The 18,117-nt window shown below is 35.6% G+C and overlaps 1 long non-coding RNA gene across 5 annotated transcripts; it reads left to right on the top strand.

Moving 5' to 3' along the window:
• Window positions 1-15,936: 15,936 nt before the first annotated feature.
• LOC120273762 lies at window positions 15,937-18,117 on the top strand. 5 transcript variants are annotated; one of them, XR_005540613.1, is made up of 4 exons: window positions 15,937-16,094; window positions 16,177-16,547; window positions 16,659-17,184; window positions 17,718-18,117. It is a non-coding gene; the product is annotated as an uncharacterized LOC120273762 (long non-coding RNA). The 5 variants fall into 5 exon arrangements; XR_005540612.1 differs by lacking the exon at window positions 17,718-18,117 and having other exon boundaries at window positions 16,177-16,326; window positions 16,426-16,547; window positions 16,659-17,541; XR_005540615.1 differs by lacking the exon at window positions 17,718-18,117 and having other exon boundaries at window positions 16,177-16,346; window positions 16,451-16,547; window positions 16,659-17,541.

Here is an 18,117-nt window from a genome sequence, read left to right as displayed (position 1 = left end):
CAAAGAAAAGGTATTTTAGCACTCTTTTGGTCAGTAAAAGTCAAATTTTAAACTAAACATCCAAACATTTTCGGCCAACCACGTTTGCTTTCTCGAACCAATACATCCAAACGAAAAATATGCATATCACTCTAACTTTATTCTAAAAGTACTCCAAAAGTTGCTTTACTACATTAAAACCACACTAAAAGTCAATCCAAACAACTCCTTTAGTTGATTTAATTTATAGCGTCAGTATTGCTTGACAATAGCATCCTCTCTGATTTAGGGATTTTAGAGGCAGTTAGAATTTCGGAGAGAGAGTAAACATGAAAGTTGTTGATTTTGATTGCTACTAGGATACCGCGACAATTTCGTGACGTATCGCCTCAGGTAAGAACACCTCCGAAAAATCAACAGTTCTATGAGATCTTGCATAATATTGACGCACGAAACATACATCGAGTATATTCCGCGAGAGCGAATGGCCGACTACCGAGGTCAGATACGCGTCCTCCGCCTTAGAGTAAACAGAAAGTCAAAGACGACGCCGCCTGTCTCGAAATCAGACCCGACAGACCGAGTCCCGCGATTGACGATCGGTGATATTCGGCTCACGCACAGTGCAGAAACGTTTACCTGAAGCCGAAACGACCGTTCAAAATCACGTTTTCAGGTCGAGATACGCCAGTGACAACCGACCATAAGTACAGATTCAATCAACCATACCGAGCAGCACCCAATCATGCACCGCCTGGCAGTGTTGCGCGTCCACATCTCGCCGCACCAGAGCGTGAGTGAACATGAGGGCTCCATACTGATCACAAGTCAAACTGATCTGGCTTTGCACCACATCACCCCTGAGCAAAATGGCCTCACCTCACCTGAATCCCCGCACCATCTCTGTTCTGTTAACAGCACCGACTGTCTGACACAAACAGCCAGCGTCTGAGTATGCACCGTGCACATTTTGAAAATTGCCCAGGAACCCTGTGCACCACCGTTCTTGATATTATTTTTGAATTGCTTTATTGATCTTTTGAGTTAACGACTGATTATTTCAAAGTTTTACACCACCAAATATAGAGCCCAGCCATGACCACACCATAAATTATCTCACGTCATCTGCACCGTTTTGCCGCGATAAAATAGATCACACGACCCGAGCAGTAGTTTGCCGAGGAATACCGGAAGGCATTGCGCCGCATTTTGACATATTGTCCCCACCACGGCCTCGTCACCGGGTTAACACGACCGCATCGCACACGTTTGTTACAGAAACTACGTCGCGATTGCCGCTGCCATCGAGGTAACATGAATTGCTCACCAGCGAAGAGAGTTTGCATATTTCAGACCCGGCGATGTTCGCTTTTACCCTTGCTTCACCGGAAAATTCACTCCGATTTTCTCATTTGATAGATTTTTGTAACGACTTCACGAGGAAAACACCAGCAAAATCTTTGCTGATTTTTCGCATCGTGAATGTACGCCGCATACCAAAGCAAACGCGGGTCATCGCTTTATCGTTTCGTACAAGTCCCGAGGCCGACAAACGTCAGACAACGTTAAACAACCGCAGCACATGTAAGGCTCAACTCGATTCAAAAACAGAATAACGAATCAAACTCATGGATTGTAATAAAAATATAAACTTATTCATGAAAACTTAGGCCCACAAATAACTTGGACTTTATTACAAGCTAAATAAAACGACGATGACCCAACGATCCTTGTTGCCTGATCCTCACCGAATCTCTATTCCCGATCATCTGTATCAATAAAATTTATGAGCTTGACGTACGCGAAGCACTCCACTAAACAAGATATTGGGATCACTTTATACAAAATCATAAATTATCAAATCGGGTAAAATCACTCAAAACAAATCTTGTTTCATCAGGAAACAGATGCTGTGTACATTTAATCATATGTCCCCCAAATAAACTCATCATCACAAAACAAAATTGCTACAAAATTCATATGAGTAGCTCACACACATGAGCAGACAAAATTGTTTATCGCTGTCTATATTTTACTCGCTAGCACGCAGAGCCAAAATTATCAAAGGCCGCAATATTCTTCACCGACGGCAAAGCCGCGAAATACCATACAGCTTCGATAACAAAATACGTGGTCGACACGGCTGCTTAACGTCGATGTAGGTTTGGTTACATAGCTACTCGACTCAGCTTTTATATTAAAACACGCAGATATTCACTGTCAGTTTAAATCTAACAAAATTGCATCAGTATCATACTAATAACTCCACAAACGTATTAATACTATACGTATCTCATTTTATCATAGCAAATCAAACCGCTTACTCGAATCCAACACGAATGTATAATTTATATATAATAATAATAATTATTAACCTAAATTAACCAAGACATCCCAAATTCATATTTGGAATAATAAGCATATTTAGATCTAAACTATATAAAACTTTTAGAAATTAAATAATCCGGAAATTTTAAAAATAAATACATTAAACCTTTCGTATGAATTCTAATCCAAAAATAAAATATCATTAACCTCAAAATTTCAAATAATTTAAGTAATTCCAAAAATAATAATAAATAAATAATTCAAAATATATATTAAAATAATCAGAATTTTTATAAAAATCTAAAAAGTTCACAAATCTTGAAATTTTTCAAGTATATATGCATATAATAATTTATATATGGATACTCCCAATTGATTAACGCTCATATATCAAACCTACACCTTTGGCATGTCCATATTTGGGAAGAGATCATATTAGCTTTCAAATAACAAATCGAGTACTAACAAACAATATTAAATAAAATAAAGATTTTTAGAAGGGAACAAATGCAAAAGTTCAAACTATGATTTTTACACTCCTAAAATGTTGATTATTATGGAGTGCATAAATAGTAATTACCCACTCTAAAAAGTCAAATCAATAATTCCAACATGATCAATAGGAGTACTAAAACCCTACATCTTCACTCACACTTTTCCAAATCACAAATTTCAAAATTTTAGGAAATAGCAACACCTAACACTCAAAATATCCGAAATTACACATAATTTAGAGTACTACTCAATTTATAACATTCAATCAATCTCTAACTATTTCAGAATTTATAATCAGATATACTTTTAAAATATGCATATCTCTCAACCTACAAAAGTAATGAAATTTTACTGACAATTAGACAACTCAAAAATGAACAGATTTCTTATTTTTCATCTTATCTAATTCAATCCTCCCGATCATCAAAATTGGCCATGATTCTGTAGAGTTCTCTGACGTAAATATCATCCGAGATAAATTATACCTAATAAGGCTATATCTCACTGCACCATGATGCAATAAATCTGAAATTTTTCGGTATTTAGGTAACATCTTAATCTACAACTCTCATATTTTACTCCTCCTCCAAATTCTTCCCATAAGATCTCTAAAATCGGAGAAGGATTTCTCTTATTGTCGAAAAACAAAAATCGTGAACTCTATCAAATTAAATCAACTAACAATTCCTTTCTCATGGCAAAAAGATTATACCCTCAATCAACTATATTTCACATTACGTCAAATATATTATGCAAGATCTCATCCTTGAGACATAATTTGAATCCATAAAACATCATGATAAAGATCCAAGAGTTTGTTTAGGTGCACACATCAAAAGAGCAAACAAAAGCTCTCAAACCACAAACTAGTGAATCAAAACCCTCGAAACCCAAGGGCTAAAGTTTAAAGGATTAAAGGTGAATCACGAAATAGGAACTAAATTTTCGTGGTTTCAAATGAAAGAAATCTAGAACCAACCGCATTAATAATCATTAATATTATTCACAGTTTCAGGATCCTACCTCGAAAGAAGCCGACTCTCAAAAGAGAAGATCCATCTAGTCCTCACGGCGGCATCTTCACCATGAAGGAAACGGAAATGAGGGCTGCAAAGCGTCCTACGACAATAGAAGATCATGGGTGGGGAGATATAGCTAGTCGTGATATTTGGTATCGTATGAGATAAGAATGAAGCTGCTTTAAAATCTTATAAATCAAATGGTACTCGATTAAAAAGTTTGCATTGATGGTGGGATCTAATACGAATGGGTGGTGGAGATATAGTTGGGTCGAATATAGATAACTGGTCTAGTTGCTATATTGATAGTATGTTAAGTGTGATATATATTTATATGAATGAATTTTGTGTTTTGGATCTCTTCAATTGACCATTTGTTATATTGGTTCTCTTGATTTAGCAGATGTCATCATGATTCATGATTCTATAAATTGTTTGTTAATGCTAACCAATCTCAAAGTAGGGTTGTGGATCTCACCCAATGTGCGTCTTTCTTGCTGTCTTATCTCCTCAAGGGATTGGAAAGGAGTTTTTTCTTTATAAAGCAAGTGAAGCCGGTCTCAATAGTCAACATAGCAAAGTTAGATGCCTGACTGATGTAGTGTGAAATTTAGCCGTGTGTGCTCCAGGCTTGTGCTTCTTGTAATCAAGAGTATGTTGCTAGTCTAGGGCAGGCTAATATTTGATCTTAGCCTCAGCTTGGGAGGAACTTCTTTTGGTTGTTCATTTCAAGTGAAAGCTTTTAAAAAATATATGCATTGGCTGATTGATTTTAATTGAAAATTCTTCTGTTGTGGTGAGGTCAATAAAGTTGATTATCATTTTTTTTTCAAAGAAAGGGGTTTTCCTAGTTATATCCTGGTAGTCAAAATATATTGTAGATGTGTTGGGTCTTCCAATTTTTTATGTAGTTCCTGTCTATGAATGAGGGATGAGTTCTTGCTGTGGTTAGTCAAATAGATTCTCATTGAAACTGCTATATGGGTCGAAGGCTGTTGTAGTCTTATTATTAGCTTGTTAATTCTGTTTGCTTGCTGTTTAGCCTATTATAAGATTGAATTGGATTTTCATTTGTTGTATATGGTGTCGTTTTGAAGTTCACTTTTGTATGCTGATGCAGCATTTTATATTCTTGATTGTTTGATTTTTGTTGCAGACCATTGCTTCCGCTATAATTGTTTGTTTTGTTTATGAAGCATGGCATTTTAACTGGTTAGTAACCTTTTCTTTTCATTAGGCATAGTGAGAGTCCAATATACAGGATCTTAAGCTCAAAATTGGCAGAGCGCTCTTGCATTTGTGGTTGTAGCTTTTATTAATTTACTCACAAATGCTTGAGAGGATGATGGTGGTTCAAATCCACTAAGATCCTTTTTTTTGTCATATAGATCTTTAAGAATATTGCCCTGTCATTTATTTGTTTTTTTTTCTTTTTTTTGAGTTATGTTGTTTGATTTGTAGTACTGTTGAATGTTGGTAAAAAAGTCTAAAAGCTTTTAGAAGGAATAAATATCAAGAGGACAATCGCGTATTGGCTGTTGTTTTGAGGTTTGTAAAACAAATTTTTAGCAATGTTGTATAGTTTGCAGTCTAACGCTCATAGTCAAACATTTGTTTATAAAGCAATGTTTAGGCCTAATTTATTCTATTGGAGTTCATGCGAATGCCTAGTCAAGAAACAATATTATTTCATGAATTTGCTCTCTGAGGTTAATGTAAATTTCTTTTGTACTTCTATTTTTATTGTTTGTTATGGAGAACATAAATATATCTATCTTGTATAGAAGGTTTGTAAAATTTGAAGTTGTTATAGACTTTCTTGAAGTTCAGAAGGGGAAGCAAACTATAAGATATTGTAGATGGTGAAGAGAGCTGGTTCTTGTTTGAAGAATGCTTGCCATGAAGAATATGGTTTGTGTGTCCTGAACCACTGATGACCTCAAGCTGGATAAGATCAGTTGTCAAGATTTGCATCTTGTTTTAACTTTATGGAAATTTTTCTTCTCATTTACCATCAAAGGTTAATCTGGCCAGTTTTTTCAAAGCAGCTGAGGGCAGGGCATGGTTCACCTGGCGTTTTCTTTGTGGGTGTTGACGAAACTTTTTCAAGCATCTTCCATTTCATCTTCAAACCATGGCTAATTGTGCCAATGTAAAATTAAAAGGTTTCTTTGTTCCAGTAGCAGCATTCTTGCCGCTTGGTGGACTAGTGTTTGTGCATTCAACTGAAGATTTTTTTTTTATGCCCCATAACATGACATGTTTTCTATCAGGAGTCAAAAGTGTTCTTACTATGCATTGGTTCCTAAATAGTGTTGATGATATTGAGATTAGTTTTCTATTTCTTAAGTGTTACACAAAACCATGTTTTTTTTTTTTTTATTTAGTTGGACTAAGTGCTTCTTTTTGTCATTCATTCTAGTTGTAATAAAACATAGTATAATAAAAAATGTTGTAGTTTGCTATATTGCTACTGTATTAGGTTTTCATTTTATATATTTATATAATTATATGAATGAATTGTGTTTTTAATCTCTTTTCAATTGACCATTTGTTATATACTGGATCTCTTGATTTTGCAGATTTTATCATGATTCAATTCAATAATGGTTGACTCCACAACATGCCCGTATGTTAATGCCAATCAATCTCAAAAGTAGAGTTGTGGATCTTACCCATTGTGCATCTCTCTTGCCGTCCTATCTCCTTAAGGGATTGGAAAGGAGTTTGTTCTTTCTAAAGAAAGTGAAGCTTGTCTCAATAGTCACAACATAGATAAGTCAAGGTGCCTGTTTGATCTTAGGTTCATTTTGGGAGAGAACTTCTTTTGGTAAGTCATTTTGGGGGGACTGATTTAAATTTCACATTCTTCTGTTGGTAAGCTCAATAAAGTTTATTGGCATTATTTATCTAGTGAAGATTTCAAATTTTCATCTCAAGTTTGAACAAGGCAGTTTTCCTCGTTTTGGGGGCTCTAGTCTTATTATTAGCTTGTTGATGCTATTTGTAGTTTACCCAAATAACATTGTTTGGGTTTTCATTTGATGTATATGGTGTCGATGTTCGCTTTCTATTGCTGATGCAGCATTTTATCTTCTTGATTGTTTGATTTCTGTTGCAGGCCAGTGCTTCAACTATAATTGTTTGCTCATTCATGAGGCACGCGCGCCATTCTAACTAGTTAGTCACCTTTGTCTCTTCATTTGGTTTTAGTGAGAGTCCATCAGGATCTTAAGCTCAAAATTGGCAAAGTGCTCTTGCATTTATGTATAGTTGCATTCATGACAAAGAGTTATATTGTAACTATACATATATATATATATATATATATATATATATATATTAAGCTCAAATTATTTGTGTTCAATGGAGCATATGCACTGTATTTACTATAATTGTGGTGTGTATTGCTACTTGGTTTAAAATGCAGGGTTGGATAATTATAAATGAAATTATTTGCAATGAATGATGTTTGTCCCTTGATTGTGATAGATCTTCTGTATGACTTAACCTGGTCTTATATGTTGATCATGGTCTTATAGTATGAATGAGTATTTTCGAAATATCTGTTGTGTTTTCCATAAAACATTTGCTAGTTCGGCTTCAAACATGTTCTGTTTTGTTTTGTTTTCTCTATATCTGGATATGGTATTAATCTTCTTGGTGTCATCTTGAGTACTTCTCTTGTGCAATCAATGGTGGTTATTGAACTTCATTTATATATATATATATATATATATATGAATCTTATCATTTGATTGATGACTAAGATTAAAGGCTATGTAAAGAAAATGAAAGTTGAAAGTTTTGGGACTTTCCCTAATTAATACATTAAATCCTTAACCATAAAGAAATTGTTGAGATGGTGAGAATATTTTAACAAGAGTTTGCTTGGAAATCTCCATTTGGAAAGTTTTATTGGATTAGAATATAATTTGGTGGATAAACCATTTCAATTAAAAAAACAGAGAAAAACAAACAGATTTACCACGAACTTCTAAGTCACTCCTCGGACCCACGAACTCCAGATTGCGACGGACAAAGGCAATAGTATCTTTGATCTTCACCTTGACCGAATCTGCAAGTGCATCAAACCACAGGAGAAGCATGCGATTAAAACTCAAGACAATGTAGTGTGAAGGCAGAATTTTAGCATTAAAAATTCTATCATTTCGAGCAAACCATAAATTCCACACTAATGTCTTGACCACTAAATCCACCCAAACTCTATCAGCAAGTCGATCAGAGGTTCTCCAAGATAGCCAAAGGTTGCACATCGAAATTGGAGGCTCTGGCAAGGACAACGAACTATTAAAACACCCCCAAATCTCCATAGCAACCAGACACTGAAGAAATAAATGATCGACCGACTCCACACCTGCATGACACATCACACAAGTAGTCGTAGGCAGCGAATTACACCACTTAATTGCCAGATTTTCTAGCGACAAGATCTTGTTCTTCCAGGCCAGCCAGTTTAAGATGTTAATTTTCTTAGGGCAGTTGTTTTTTCAAAAGAATTTCGCCACCGGACAGCGCAGCCAGCCGTCATTAAGGAAGTTATAAAGAGATTTCACCGAGAACAGCTTATTTCCAGTTAACGACCAATATTTTTTATCTCTCTCATCTTGACGAACCGTCCTTAACCTGTCTTGTATCTGAATGGCATTCGCATTAACACAGAAAGGTTGCCCCTCTAACAGATAAGCTAAATCAGTAAAAGAGGCATCGTGTTGTCCAAAACTACTGAAAATGTCAGACCAAACATACATCGGAGCCCTACCGTTAAGCCATTAGTCTTTCCAAAAGAGCGTTTCCGCGCCAAAACAAATCTCACTCTTGATGCAGCATCTTAAGGTGGGTAGATCACTCAACACCCCCTTCCAGAAGTAAGATATCCTCCCTCTACTTCAAGGGAACAAATTCCAATTCGAACAACCGTAATTAAACTGAATAACCTTTATTAATTTTATTCTTTTATGTTAATTTTAAAACATTAAAATTGAAAATGAACTGAAATTTTATTACATGCATAACTAGCTCCTCTTTTTAAGATCAATTAGAAACATTGAAAATATCATAATTTCAATATATCTCATTAAATACTACTATTTATTAATGTTATAATTTTAACTAATAATATATTTATTTAAATTTCAATTTAGATATCCAATATCAAACTAATTTAAACAATTACTTCGATCCTTTTCACTTATCTTATTTTAAATAGGTTTTATATTACTTTTTTATTTATCTATTTAAAAAAATCATAGAGCATTCAATATATTTTTTAAAAATTTATATTTTATATTTAATATATCTGTAAAACTTCTAATAAATTATATTCAAATATTTTTTTTAAATAATATATTTTAAATAAAAAAATAATTTTTGAAAAAAATTAATATAATTTTTATAAAATATAAATTACCAATTTATTAAGAATATATATCATAAATATATAGAGAGTAATAAGAATAGAGACACGGAATATTTACCAAAAAAACCCTTTTTCTTCTTCTTCTTCTTCCCTCTTCTTTATTTCTCTCTTTTCTTTCTCTTCTCTATATCCAATTTACAAATGAATGGGGGTATTTATAGGGTTACAAAAGTTGAATGAGCGGCCGGGATCGATTTGATCCAACGGTCCAAAAATACTACGGGTTGGTGGAATAATGTGATCAGCAGTCGTCATTGCTAAAGTGTTCCCCAGTCGATTGCCTACGGTGGAAATTCTGAGTGATTTTTCTACATTAATATTGCTACAATAGGCATCCATTAAAATATTTGTTTATAACACTCCCTTGGATGCCCTCGACCAAAGGATATGCCTCGTTAAAACCTTGCTAGGAAAACCCAGTGGGATAAAACCTAGCTAAGGAAAAAGAGTACACTATCCTTGGCACATTTGAGGGTTCTTGCCTCATTAAAAAAACCTTGCCTCGAAAAAAACCCATTGGGACAAAAACCTTAGCGAAGGGAAAAAGATGCGAGTCTCCCCTCGAAATAAATAACTTTTTAACTCATATCGAAGTACTTACATCCTTAAGTCTTCTCATCCCAGATTTTGTATATAAGTCTTTGGTGAATGCACTTAGGAAGTGATTTTGTGAATAGATCGACTTGATTCTCACTTTCGGATTGAATCTTTTTGAACTTCTATAACGCCTTCTACGGAGATCATGAGTGTAGAAAAATTTTTGGTGATATATGTTTTCGATTCAGTCACCTTTAATATAACCTCCTTGTATTTGAGAAATACAAGCATTGTTATCTTCATAAATTCTTGTAGCATTTGTTGATTCTTGATGGTAATTTGCGGGATGATGTATATAGCCCAATCATAGATCGTAACCATTGGCGTTTCAGCTGACTTGCTTCATGAAGAGCTATAATTTCAGCATGATTTGATGAAGTAAGTAGTAAGAGTTTGTTTTGTGGAACGCCATGAGATAATGTCGTACCATTGTAAGAAAACATGTATCCGGTTTGAGATCGCCCTTTGTGAGGATCGAGACGGATACCCAGACATCGACAGAAACACGTGAGGTTGGATGAAGATTCTTGTCGATAGAATAAACCCGGATCCGTGGTTCCTCGTAAAATAACGTAGCACATCTTTTACTCCTTTTCCAGGTGTCTTCGGCGTCGGTGTAGAAGCGTATCTCGCTAGAAGATTTCTATCGCAAAAGCTATATCCAGTGCAGTATTATTTGCGAAGGTACGTTAATGCAGTCGATTGCACTTTAAATATGGAGTTTCGGACCAAGAATGATCTCTCCTTCTTCCGGGTGGTGAAATGGATCTTTTTGAACATCAAGAGTTCGGACGACCATTGGCGTGCTCGAGTGGATAAGCCTTCTCCATATTGAATCTCTTGACACCTTTTTCCGTATAGGGTTGATTGATGCACAGAATATTCCCGAGGATAAATGCTCGATTTGTATACCTAGAGCGAATTTGGTCTTTCCCCAAATCTTTCATTTCAAATTCTTTTCTCGAGATATGATCTTTGCAGATTGCGATTTCGGGAGGAGTACCTACAAGATTTAAATCATCCACATATCTTTCGCTATCACAACAAAACCCGTTAGTATAACTTTTTAATAAACACACATGGACGATATACTATCATTTTGGTACCCTTCTTTTTATAAGATATTATCTGAGATGGTTATACCACATCCGTCAGGATTGTTTTTAACCCATAAAGAGATCTACGTAATTTAATAGAGTATAAATGATGATTATTTGTAATGTTTGTTTTTCTATATCCTTGAGGGATTTTTCATATATATGTCATTTTCAAGTAATCCATATAGATATCTTTGTGACAGACATCCATCAGCTGCGTATCTAATTTATTACTCATTTGCCATGCAATTAAAAATCGAAAAGTAATTCCATCCATTACGGGAGAATATGTCTCTTCATAATCAATTCGAGGGCGTTTGAGAAAAAAACCTTGAGCAACCCAGGTCTTGCTTTGTATCTCATAATTTGATTATTTTTCATTCCTTTTTCTAACGAACACCCATTTATAACCCGATTGGTTTTATCCCTTCAGTGTTGGCATCTATCGGTCCAAACACCTCACGTTTTGATAGGGAATTTAGCTCGACTGGATAGCTTATTTCCATTTTGTGCCAATCATTTCTTTTATCGACATTCTTCGATAGATCGTGGCTGCGGATCATTATTAGTATTTATTTCTATATCTGTAGCCACGTTGTAGATGAATATATCATTTATTTTCGGTCTCATGCCGATTCGATCTTTTGACCATCATCTACATAGCAAATTGAATTTTTCAACATTTTTCAGAAATATCATCCCCCATTGACTCTTCATTAACTTTGTTACGAGGGGTTTTATAATTTCCTCTCCCTTTTCACATGGGAGATCCTTCTCTTTATTTTTACGCTTCCTTTTTCTAGGAGTGAATCTTTTAGCATCAATTGGTCTTCCACGTTTTTGTCGTGGTTTATTTTTCTACTTGATTTTTCTTTCGATGGATTCTTAGGAATCTCAATTCTTGCAGGAGCATTGGCGGTGGTATATATGATTTGGTTACCCGGTTTTTGTATCGGTGAATGCATCGGTATTTCATTTGCAATATTTTTGCAATTTAATGATCCTTTGAACTTCAAGTTCACATTCGTTGAGTGCGAGGATCATATGTATGTAATCTTGATGCATTCAATCAATTTCTTTTGGCTCATTTTGAGTAATCATTTCTCCCCTAATGCGGGGAAGAGCAGTTCATCAAAATGATAATCTGCAAATCTTGCGATAAATACATCCCATTAATGGTTCTAAATATCGATTATAATTGAAGGGGAATCATAACCAACATATATACCAAGTCTGCGTTGTGGACCCATTTTTTATGCGATTTGGTGGTGGTATTGGCACATCTATGCCTAACCAAATATTCTTATATATGAAATATCGGGCTCTTTACCCATAACAAGTTGGTGTGGTGAATATGTATTACATGCGGTGGGTCGGATCCGTATTAAAAAGCTGCGGCATGCAAAATAGCATGACCCAGCACTTGTAGGCGGTTTACGTCATAATAACATTGAGATGAGCGATAATCTGGAGTCTTTTAATTAATGACTCCATGACCCATTTGGGTATGTACATGAGAACTCTTGGATGCTCAACATGTATTCAATCTGCCATACTGATAATCATAAAATGATTTTTGATGAAAATTCACCGGCGATTATCAAGACGAATTGTCTTTATGGGATAATCCGGAAATTGTGCTTTAAGCCGATAATTTGTGTCGATAACCTTGCAAATGTTACATTCCTTGTAGAGCCAGTGAAACATGGGACCATCTAGTCGATGCATCGATTAAAACCATAAAATACCTAAATGGTCCACATGATGGATGTATTGGTCCACATATGTCTCATTGTATTCTTTCTAAAAAAATTTAGGAGATTCACCCGATCAGCTTAGTCAGTAGAAGGTGCGGTTATTAGCTTTCCCAGTTGAGCATCTTTGAACATGCGTATTCATTGTGTGTTAGTATTTTTATAATCCTTCGATTGGGTGTCCATGAGAACTAGTAATAATCCGCGTAACATAATAGCACCCGGATGTCCAAGTCTTTCATGCCATATTTTTAAATATCTACGGGTCGTTAACCTTCGGGGTTAATACCGTATGTGATTCCATCAGCTTTTAGTACGTGTAAAATATAATCCACGAGGATATCAGGGAAAGCTTTCAAGTCACGTTTTTGGCATGAAAATAACTTGTGTAATATAAAGATATTCTTTTTCCTTCCTTATCAACCGTCTCTAAATGATATCCATTATGACGTATATCTTTTAAAGCTTAAAAGGTTCCTCCTAGACTTAGGAGAATATAGAGCATTTTTCATCTAGAAGGATGTCCCATTTGATAACATCAATGCTTCTTCTCGAGAACCTTCAACCGGTCCGATGACCCACGCTATTGTGGCTATACATGCTTTTCTCATTGATAAGGATATAAAATATTTTTTTCTTGTCGAAAATAGTATGTGTTGTCCATGATCGATAATGCATTCATCATCGGTCATATTCTAACAAAAGCAGAAGAAAAAAACATAATTTAATAAAAACATAAAGACATATTACATATTAGTCTATAAGGAAATCGATATATCTAAATATGTATTTTCAGTTACATTTAAATTATTTATAGAATTATTCTCTATTTGATCAACTATGGGGTTGTCAGCAAAATTTGTCTCAATATCTTTACCTTTCTTATTTTTAAGTGATTCTTGGTAAAGATTGACAAAATGTTTAGGGGTCCTGCAAATTCTGGACCAATGACCTTCCATGCCACAACGATAGCAGGTATCCCTTTTTGTTTCTGACCCCACCTTGTGGGATGTACATTAATTTTGCTATCGCGTGGTCCGATATTATTTCTGCCCCCACCACGACCGCGTGAGTCCTCGACCGCCCATAATATCCTCGTCCCACCGCGGTTTTTAAAACCGATCATCGCGACCACGCCCATCTTCTTTGCCCAAAATTAATTTCTGGCAGTGGTGCTGATCCAGATGGTCGAGATTGATGATTCTGCGATCAACAATTCATTGTTTTTGCTCCGCCACGAGGAGACAAGAAATTAATTCGAGAATTTTGTAAAAATTCTTTTCTCTATCTTGTTGTTGTAATATAACATTTCAAAAGTCGTGAAATGTTGTAAAGCGTTTTCTAGAGCATCATTCCTTCCGTCATCTGTTTCTCCACGAGAGGCAATCTTTGAAAATAATTTTTAAATAGCTCGGAATTATATTCTTGCACGCTTTTTAAAATCTTGAAACACGAGGCTTGACCAATCATTGCGTGCTTTGGGCAAGTAGACCATTCGAGATGTTCAAATCTCTTTCGGGGATAACCACAATTCTCGTGGATCCTCGATGGTCAAATATTCATTTTTTCGGACCATCATCGATATGATGCCTTATAAATATTAAGGCCTTCGCCTTATTGTCACTTTGGGCTCATTGTTATTAGCCCTCGATAGTTTTTACTCGGGGTTTCTTGCTTTTCGGATGGAGCTTGATATCGAGGCTCCAGGATATATAATTGCTCCCCGAGATTTGAAGGGCCTCAAATTCTCTTTTTGCAATATTTGTCATTTTCTCTTCAAAATAATAATACAGCATGTAATTAGAATAGAGAGTACAGAATAAAATATAAATCATTTATACTGTTCATATATACGACTGTTCATATACGATACTATTCATGTATATGGTATTGTTCATGTATACGGTACTGTTCATACGCTGCAATTATTGCAGCATTGGGAATTAAAATTTGTTTGAAAGTGATTATAAGTTAAAAGGAAAGAAGAAGTAAATATAGGGGAGAGAAGAAAGTAGGGGGCCGCCGGAGAAAAGTCGGCCAAGTTGCCGACGGAGAAAAGCCCAGTAGTTACGAGCTGAGAAAACTCGAAGGGGCCCAGTGGAGTAGAGAAGAGGCGACGGAGAAGAGAAAAAGGGCCCGGCGAGTTTTTACCGATTTTTGTCAACGATCGCAGGGATCGGGAGGGTCGCCTGAAGAAGATGATGCTTACTAATTTGGATTTGATGGAAAACCTCATTGTAATAATAATATTATTGTTTTTCTTGTTTATTTTAAAAGTACTGGCAATATTAGCCTCAATGGCTTTAGTACTGTATGTTTTTTGTGTATGCTTCTAAGAAAAAGCGAAAATTATGTATTAAATAAAATGTATGGTTTGCTAGTATTATATTACCCGTCGAACCTTCTTGCGTTCGAGTGTTAGAAATGGGTTCCACATATATAACATATATATTAGATAAAGCTAAAGAAAATTAAAAATCGTATGAGCAAATTCAGTCGTGATAACGTGTTAAGAATATATATCATAAATATATAGAGAGTAATAAGAATAGAGACACGAATATTTACCAAAAAAACCCTTTTCTTCTTCTTCTTCTTCCCTCTTCTTTATTTCTCTCTTTTCTTTCTCTTCTCTATATCCAATTTACAAATGAATGGGGGGTATTTATAGGGTTACTAAAAGTTGAATGAGCAGCCAGTGATCGATTTGATCCAACGATCCAAAAATACTTCCGGTTGGTGGAATAGTAGCGATCGCAGTCGATTACTACGATGGTCCCCAGTCGATCTTTGCTACGATTGAAGATGCCTTCTACGGTGATTTTTCCCTACGAGTAATATTGTCGAGTGAGCGATCCAATTTAAAAATATTTGTTTATAACAAAGACAAATTTTTTAACCGGATGAGTATTTAATGATTCGGGATAAAACTGATAAATATCTCAAATCCTTTTAAAATTTGAGTAAAATTGGTTTTGGATCACATACAAAACCCAGCCGTTCGATAGTCTCGAGATTCGAATTTAGAGGATCGTGCGGCAAGCTCATGGTTTGGTACACCAATCCCGATAACTAACCTCATTCAGTTAACCATTCAAATCTAAACACGTGTCATTATCTCATTCAGTCGTGACAGCCTTTGGACTCTCACAAGCCATTGATCTTTCCAAGATTCAACTATAAATACCACCACCCGCCAATCACAACAGCTCTGTTCTAGGGTTTTCTTTTCTTTCGATTTTTTTTTTCTCTCTTTTGGATTTGATTTCCCTTTTCCTTTCTTCGTCGATGGTTTCCCCTTCCTTGAATTTTCAAGGATGGAGATCCAGATGTTTTCTTGTGATTCCTTTCGGTGATCCAGCTTTCGATGTTTCTCGTTTTATTGGTACGATTTTTAATTTGATGAGAAATTTTGTAAATTATCGGAAGATTATATGTGATTGTGGGTTCTTTGATGTTTTATTCAGAGGGAATTTTGAAGATTCAGATGTTTTCTTGTGATTCCTCTCGGGGATTGTGATTGTGGCTTTCGATGTTTTGTTTGATTGGGGATTCTTTGATTTTCTTATTCAAAGCGATGTCTTGAGGATCAATCCCTTTCCTGAATTGATTTCTTGGTATGAAGATCAAGACGATGGTTTGTGATTCCAGTTTCTGTCTTTTTTATTTACTCTCCGATTTTTGATGATTTTTCTTTGAAAACCTCATCGAAATAGGGATTTCTTGGTATCTTGTTGAAAGGATGCGACGAGGATCCGGTTTCTTCTCTAAAAGATCATAGCTTGTGATTCCGATTGGGGATTTGTTTAATAGCAAGGATCGTCAACAAGAAGGTAAGGTAAGGAGTTGTTTTGTATTTCGTTTTAATTTTTTTTTAATGGTTTTAGTTACGGTTGGTGTATTTTTTAAAAAAATATATATGTTTTTATTGATCTCAGATCTATTGTAGAAATCTTGCAGGATTGATTATCCAGCCGCCAATGAAAGTTTTGCTGCTGAATTATACTGGAAGATCGCAAAGAAGGGAAGAAGAAAATAGATTTATATTTGTTGCGAGGATCTATTGTGTTCTTGGTGTATATGTAGAAACCGGTTTCATCTCCATTGATGTACATGGTCAGCTGAAGGCAGTGAAAAAGGTGATGTATAATTATGTAATATGACCTTTGCCATGATGGGTGCGCTCGCATGGCAGGTCGCTAAAATCCTTAATAAAATTTTCGTTTTTGTGGTTCTTGAGGGAGAGATCGCACGGGGATTTGATCTTTTTTTTAGTTCCCCCGGGTTCTCCCCCTCATCTTGTGTGTGTGCTTTGTCATTTGTGTGTGTGTGTGTGTCTGCGTGCTCACGTCTTCACCGATTACGGCATTTCACTGATTATGCCACGATTATTATGGACTACCTTGCATCTCCCGCTCAGCAGGCCATGCATGTGATCTATGTCTCACCATCAATGTCTCTCATCGTAATCGCAGGTAAAAGCTTCTACCATGCATCTACGCCTGTTTCTACATTGTTCATGATGAATTTTTTTTTACCATCCACACATATTGACCAGAATTACTCATTCACATCCTAGTCACATTACTTTAAGCCTGCTGACTAATGCTCACAATCATGCGTTTGTTTATTTCTGTCTAATGCTCACAATCATGGTTCCATTTGTCGCTGTCTAACATTCACGATCAAACTTTTGTTTATAAAGTAATATGGAGGCCTAATTCACATTACTTTAATCCTGCCGCCTAGCGCTCACAATCATGTGTTTGTTTATTGCTGTCTAATGCTCACAACCATGCTTTCGATTGTTGCTGTCTAACACTCACAATCAAACTTTTTGTTTATAAAAGCAATATGTAGGCCTAATTTGTTCTATTTGTATTCATACGAATACTCAGTCAAGAACAATAAATTTTATAGCAAGTTTAGTTTTTGTTTGTTATACATGGTGGAAAGGCAAATGTACCTATACTGCACAGCAGGTTTGTAAAATTTGAAGTTATTATAGATTTTCTTGAAGTTCAGAAGCGCAAGTATGCTATCAAATATTGTGGATGGTGAAGAGAGCTGGTTCTTGTTTGAAGAATGCTTGGCAAGAAGGATATGGTTTAATGTCCTGAATCACAGCTAAGGCCTTTCAAGTTGGTTAGGATCATTTGTCAAGTTTTGCATCTTGTTACACCTTTCTGGAAGTCATCTTTACATTTGGCATCAAGAGTTTACCCAGCTAGGCTTTCCAAAGTAGCTGAGGAGGCCTTAAGTGACCGGGTTGTTCCTTTGTGGGCATTGACAAGTTTTTTCAAGTATCTTCCACGTCATTCAAACTATGGCATTGATATGGCTATCATATAACTCTTGTGCTCAAATTAATGAATTTCAACTAGTGTGGAATATATACCAGTTCTCAA

Source organism: Dioscorea cayenensis, chromosome 12 (genome assembly GCF_009730915.1).
Source record: "Dioscorea cayenensis subsp. rotundata cultivar TDr96_F1 chromosome 12, TDr96_F1_v2_PseudoChromosome.rev07_lg8_w22 25.fasta, whole genome shotgun sequence".
NCBI classification, from domain to species: Eukaryota; Viridiplantae; Streptophyta; class Magnoliopsida; order Dioscoreales; family Dioscoreaceae; genus Dioscorea; species Dioscorea cayenensis.
This window is presented reverse-complemented; position numbering and strand designations above follow the sequence as displayed.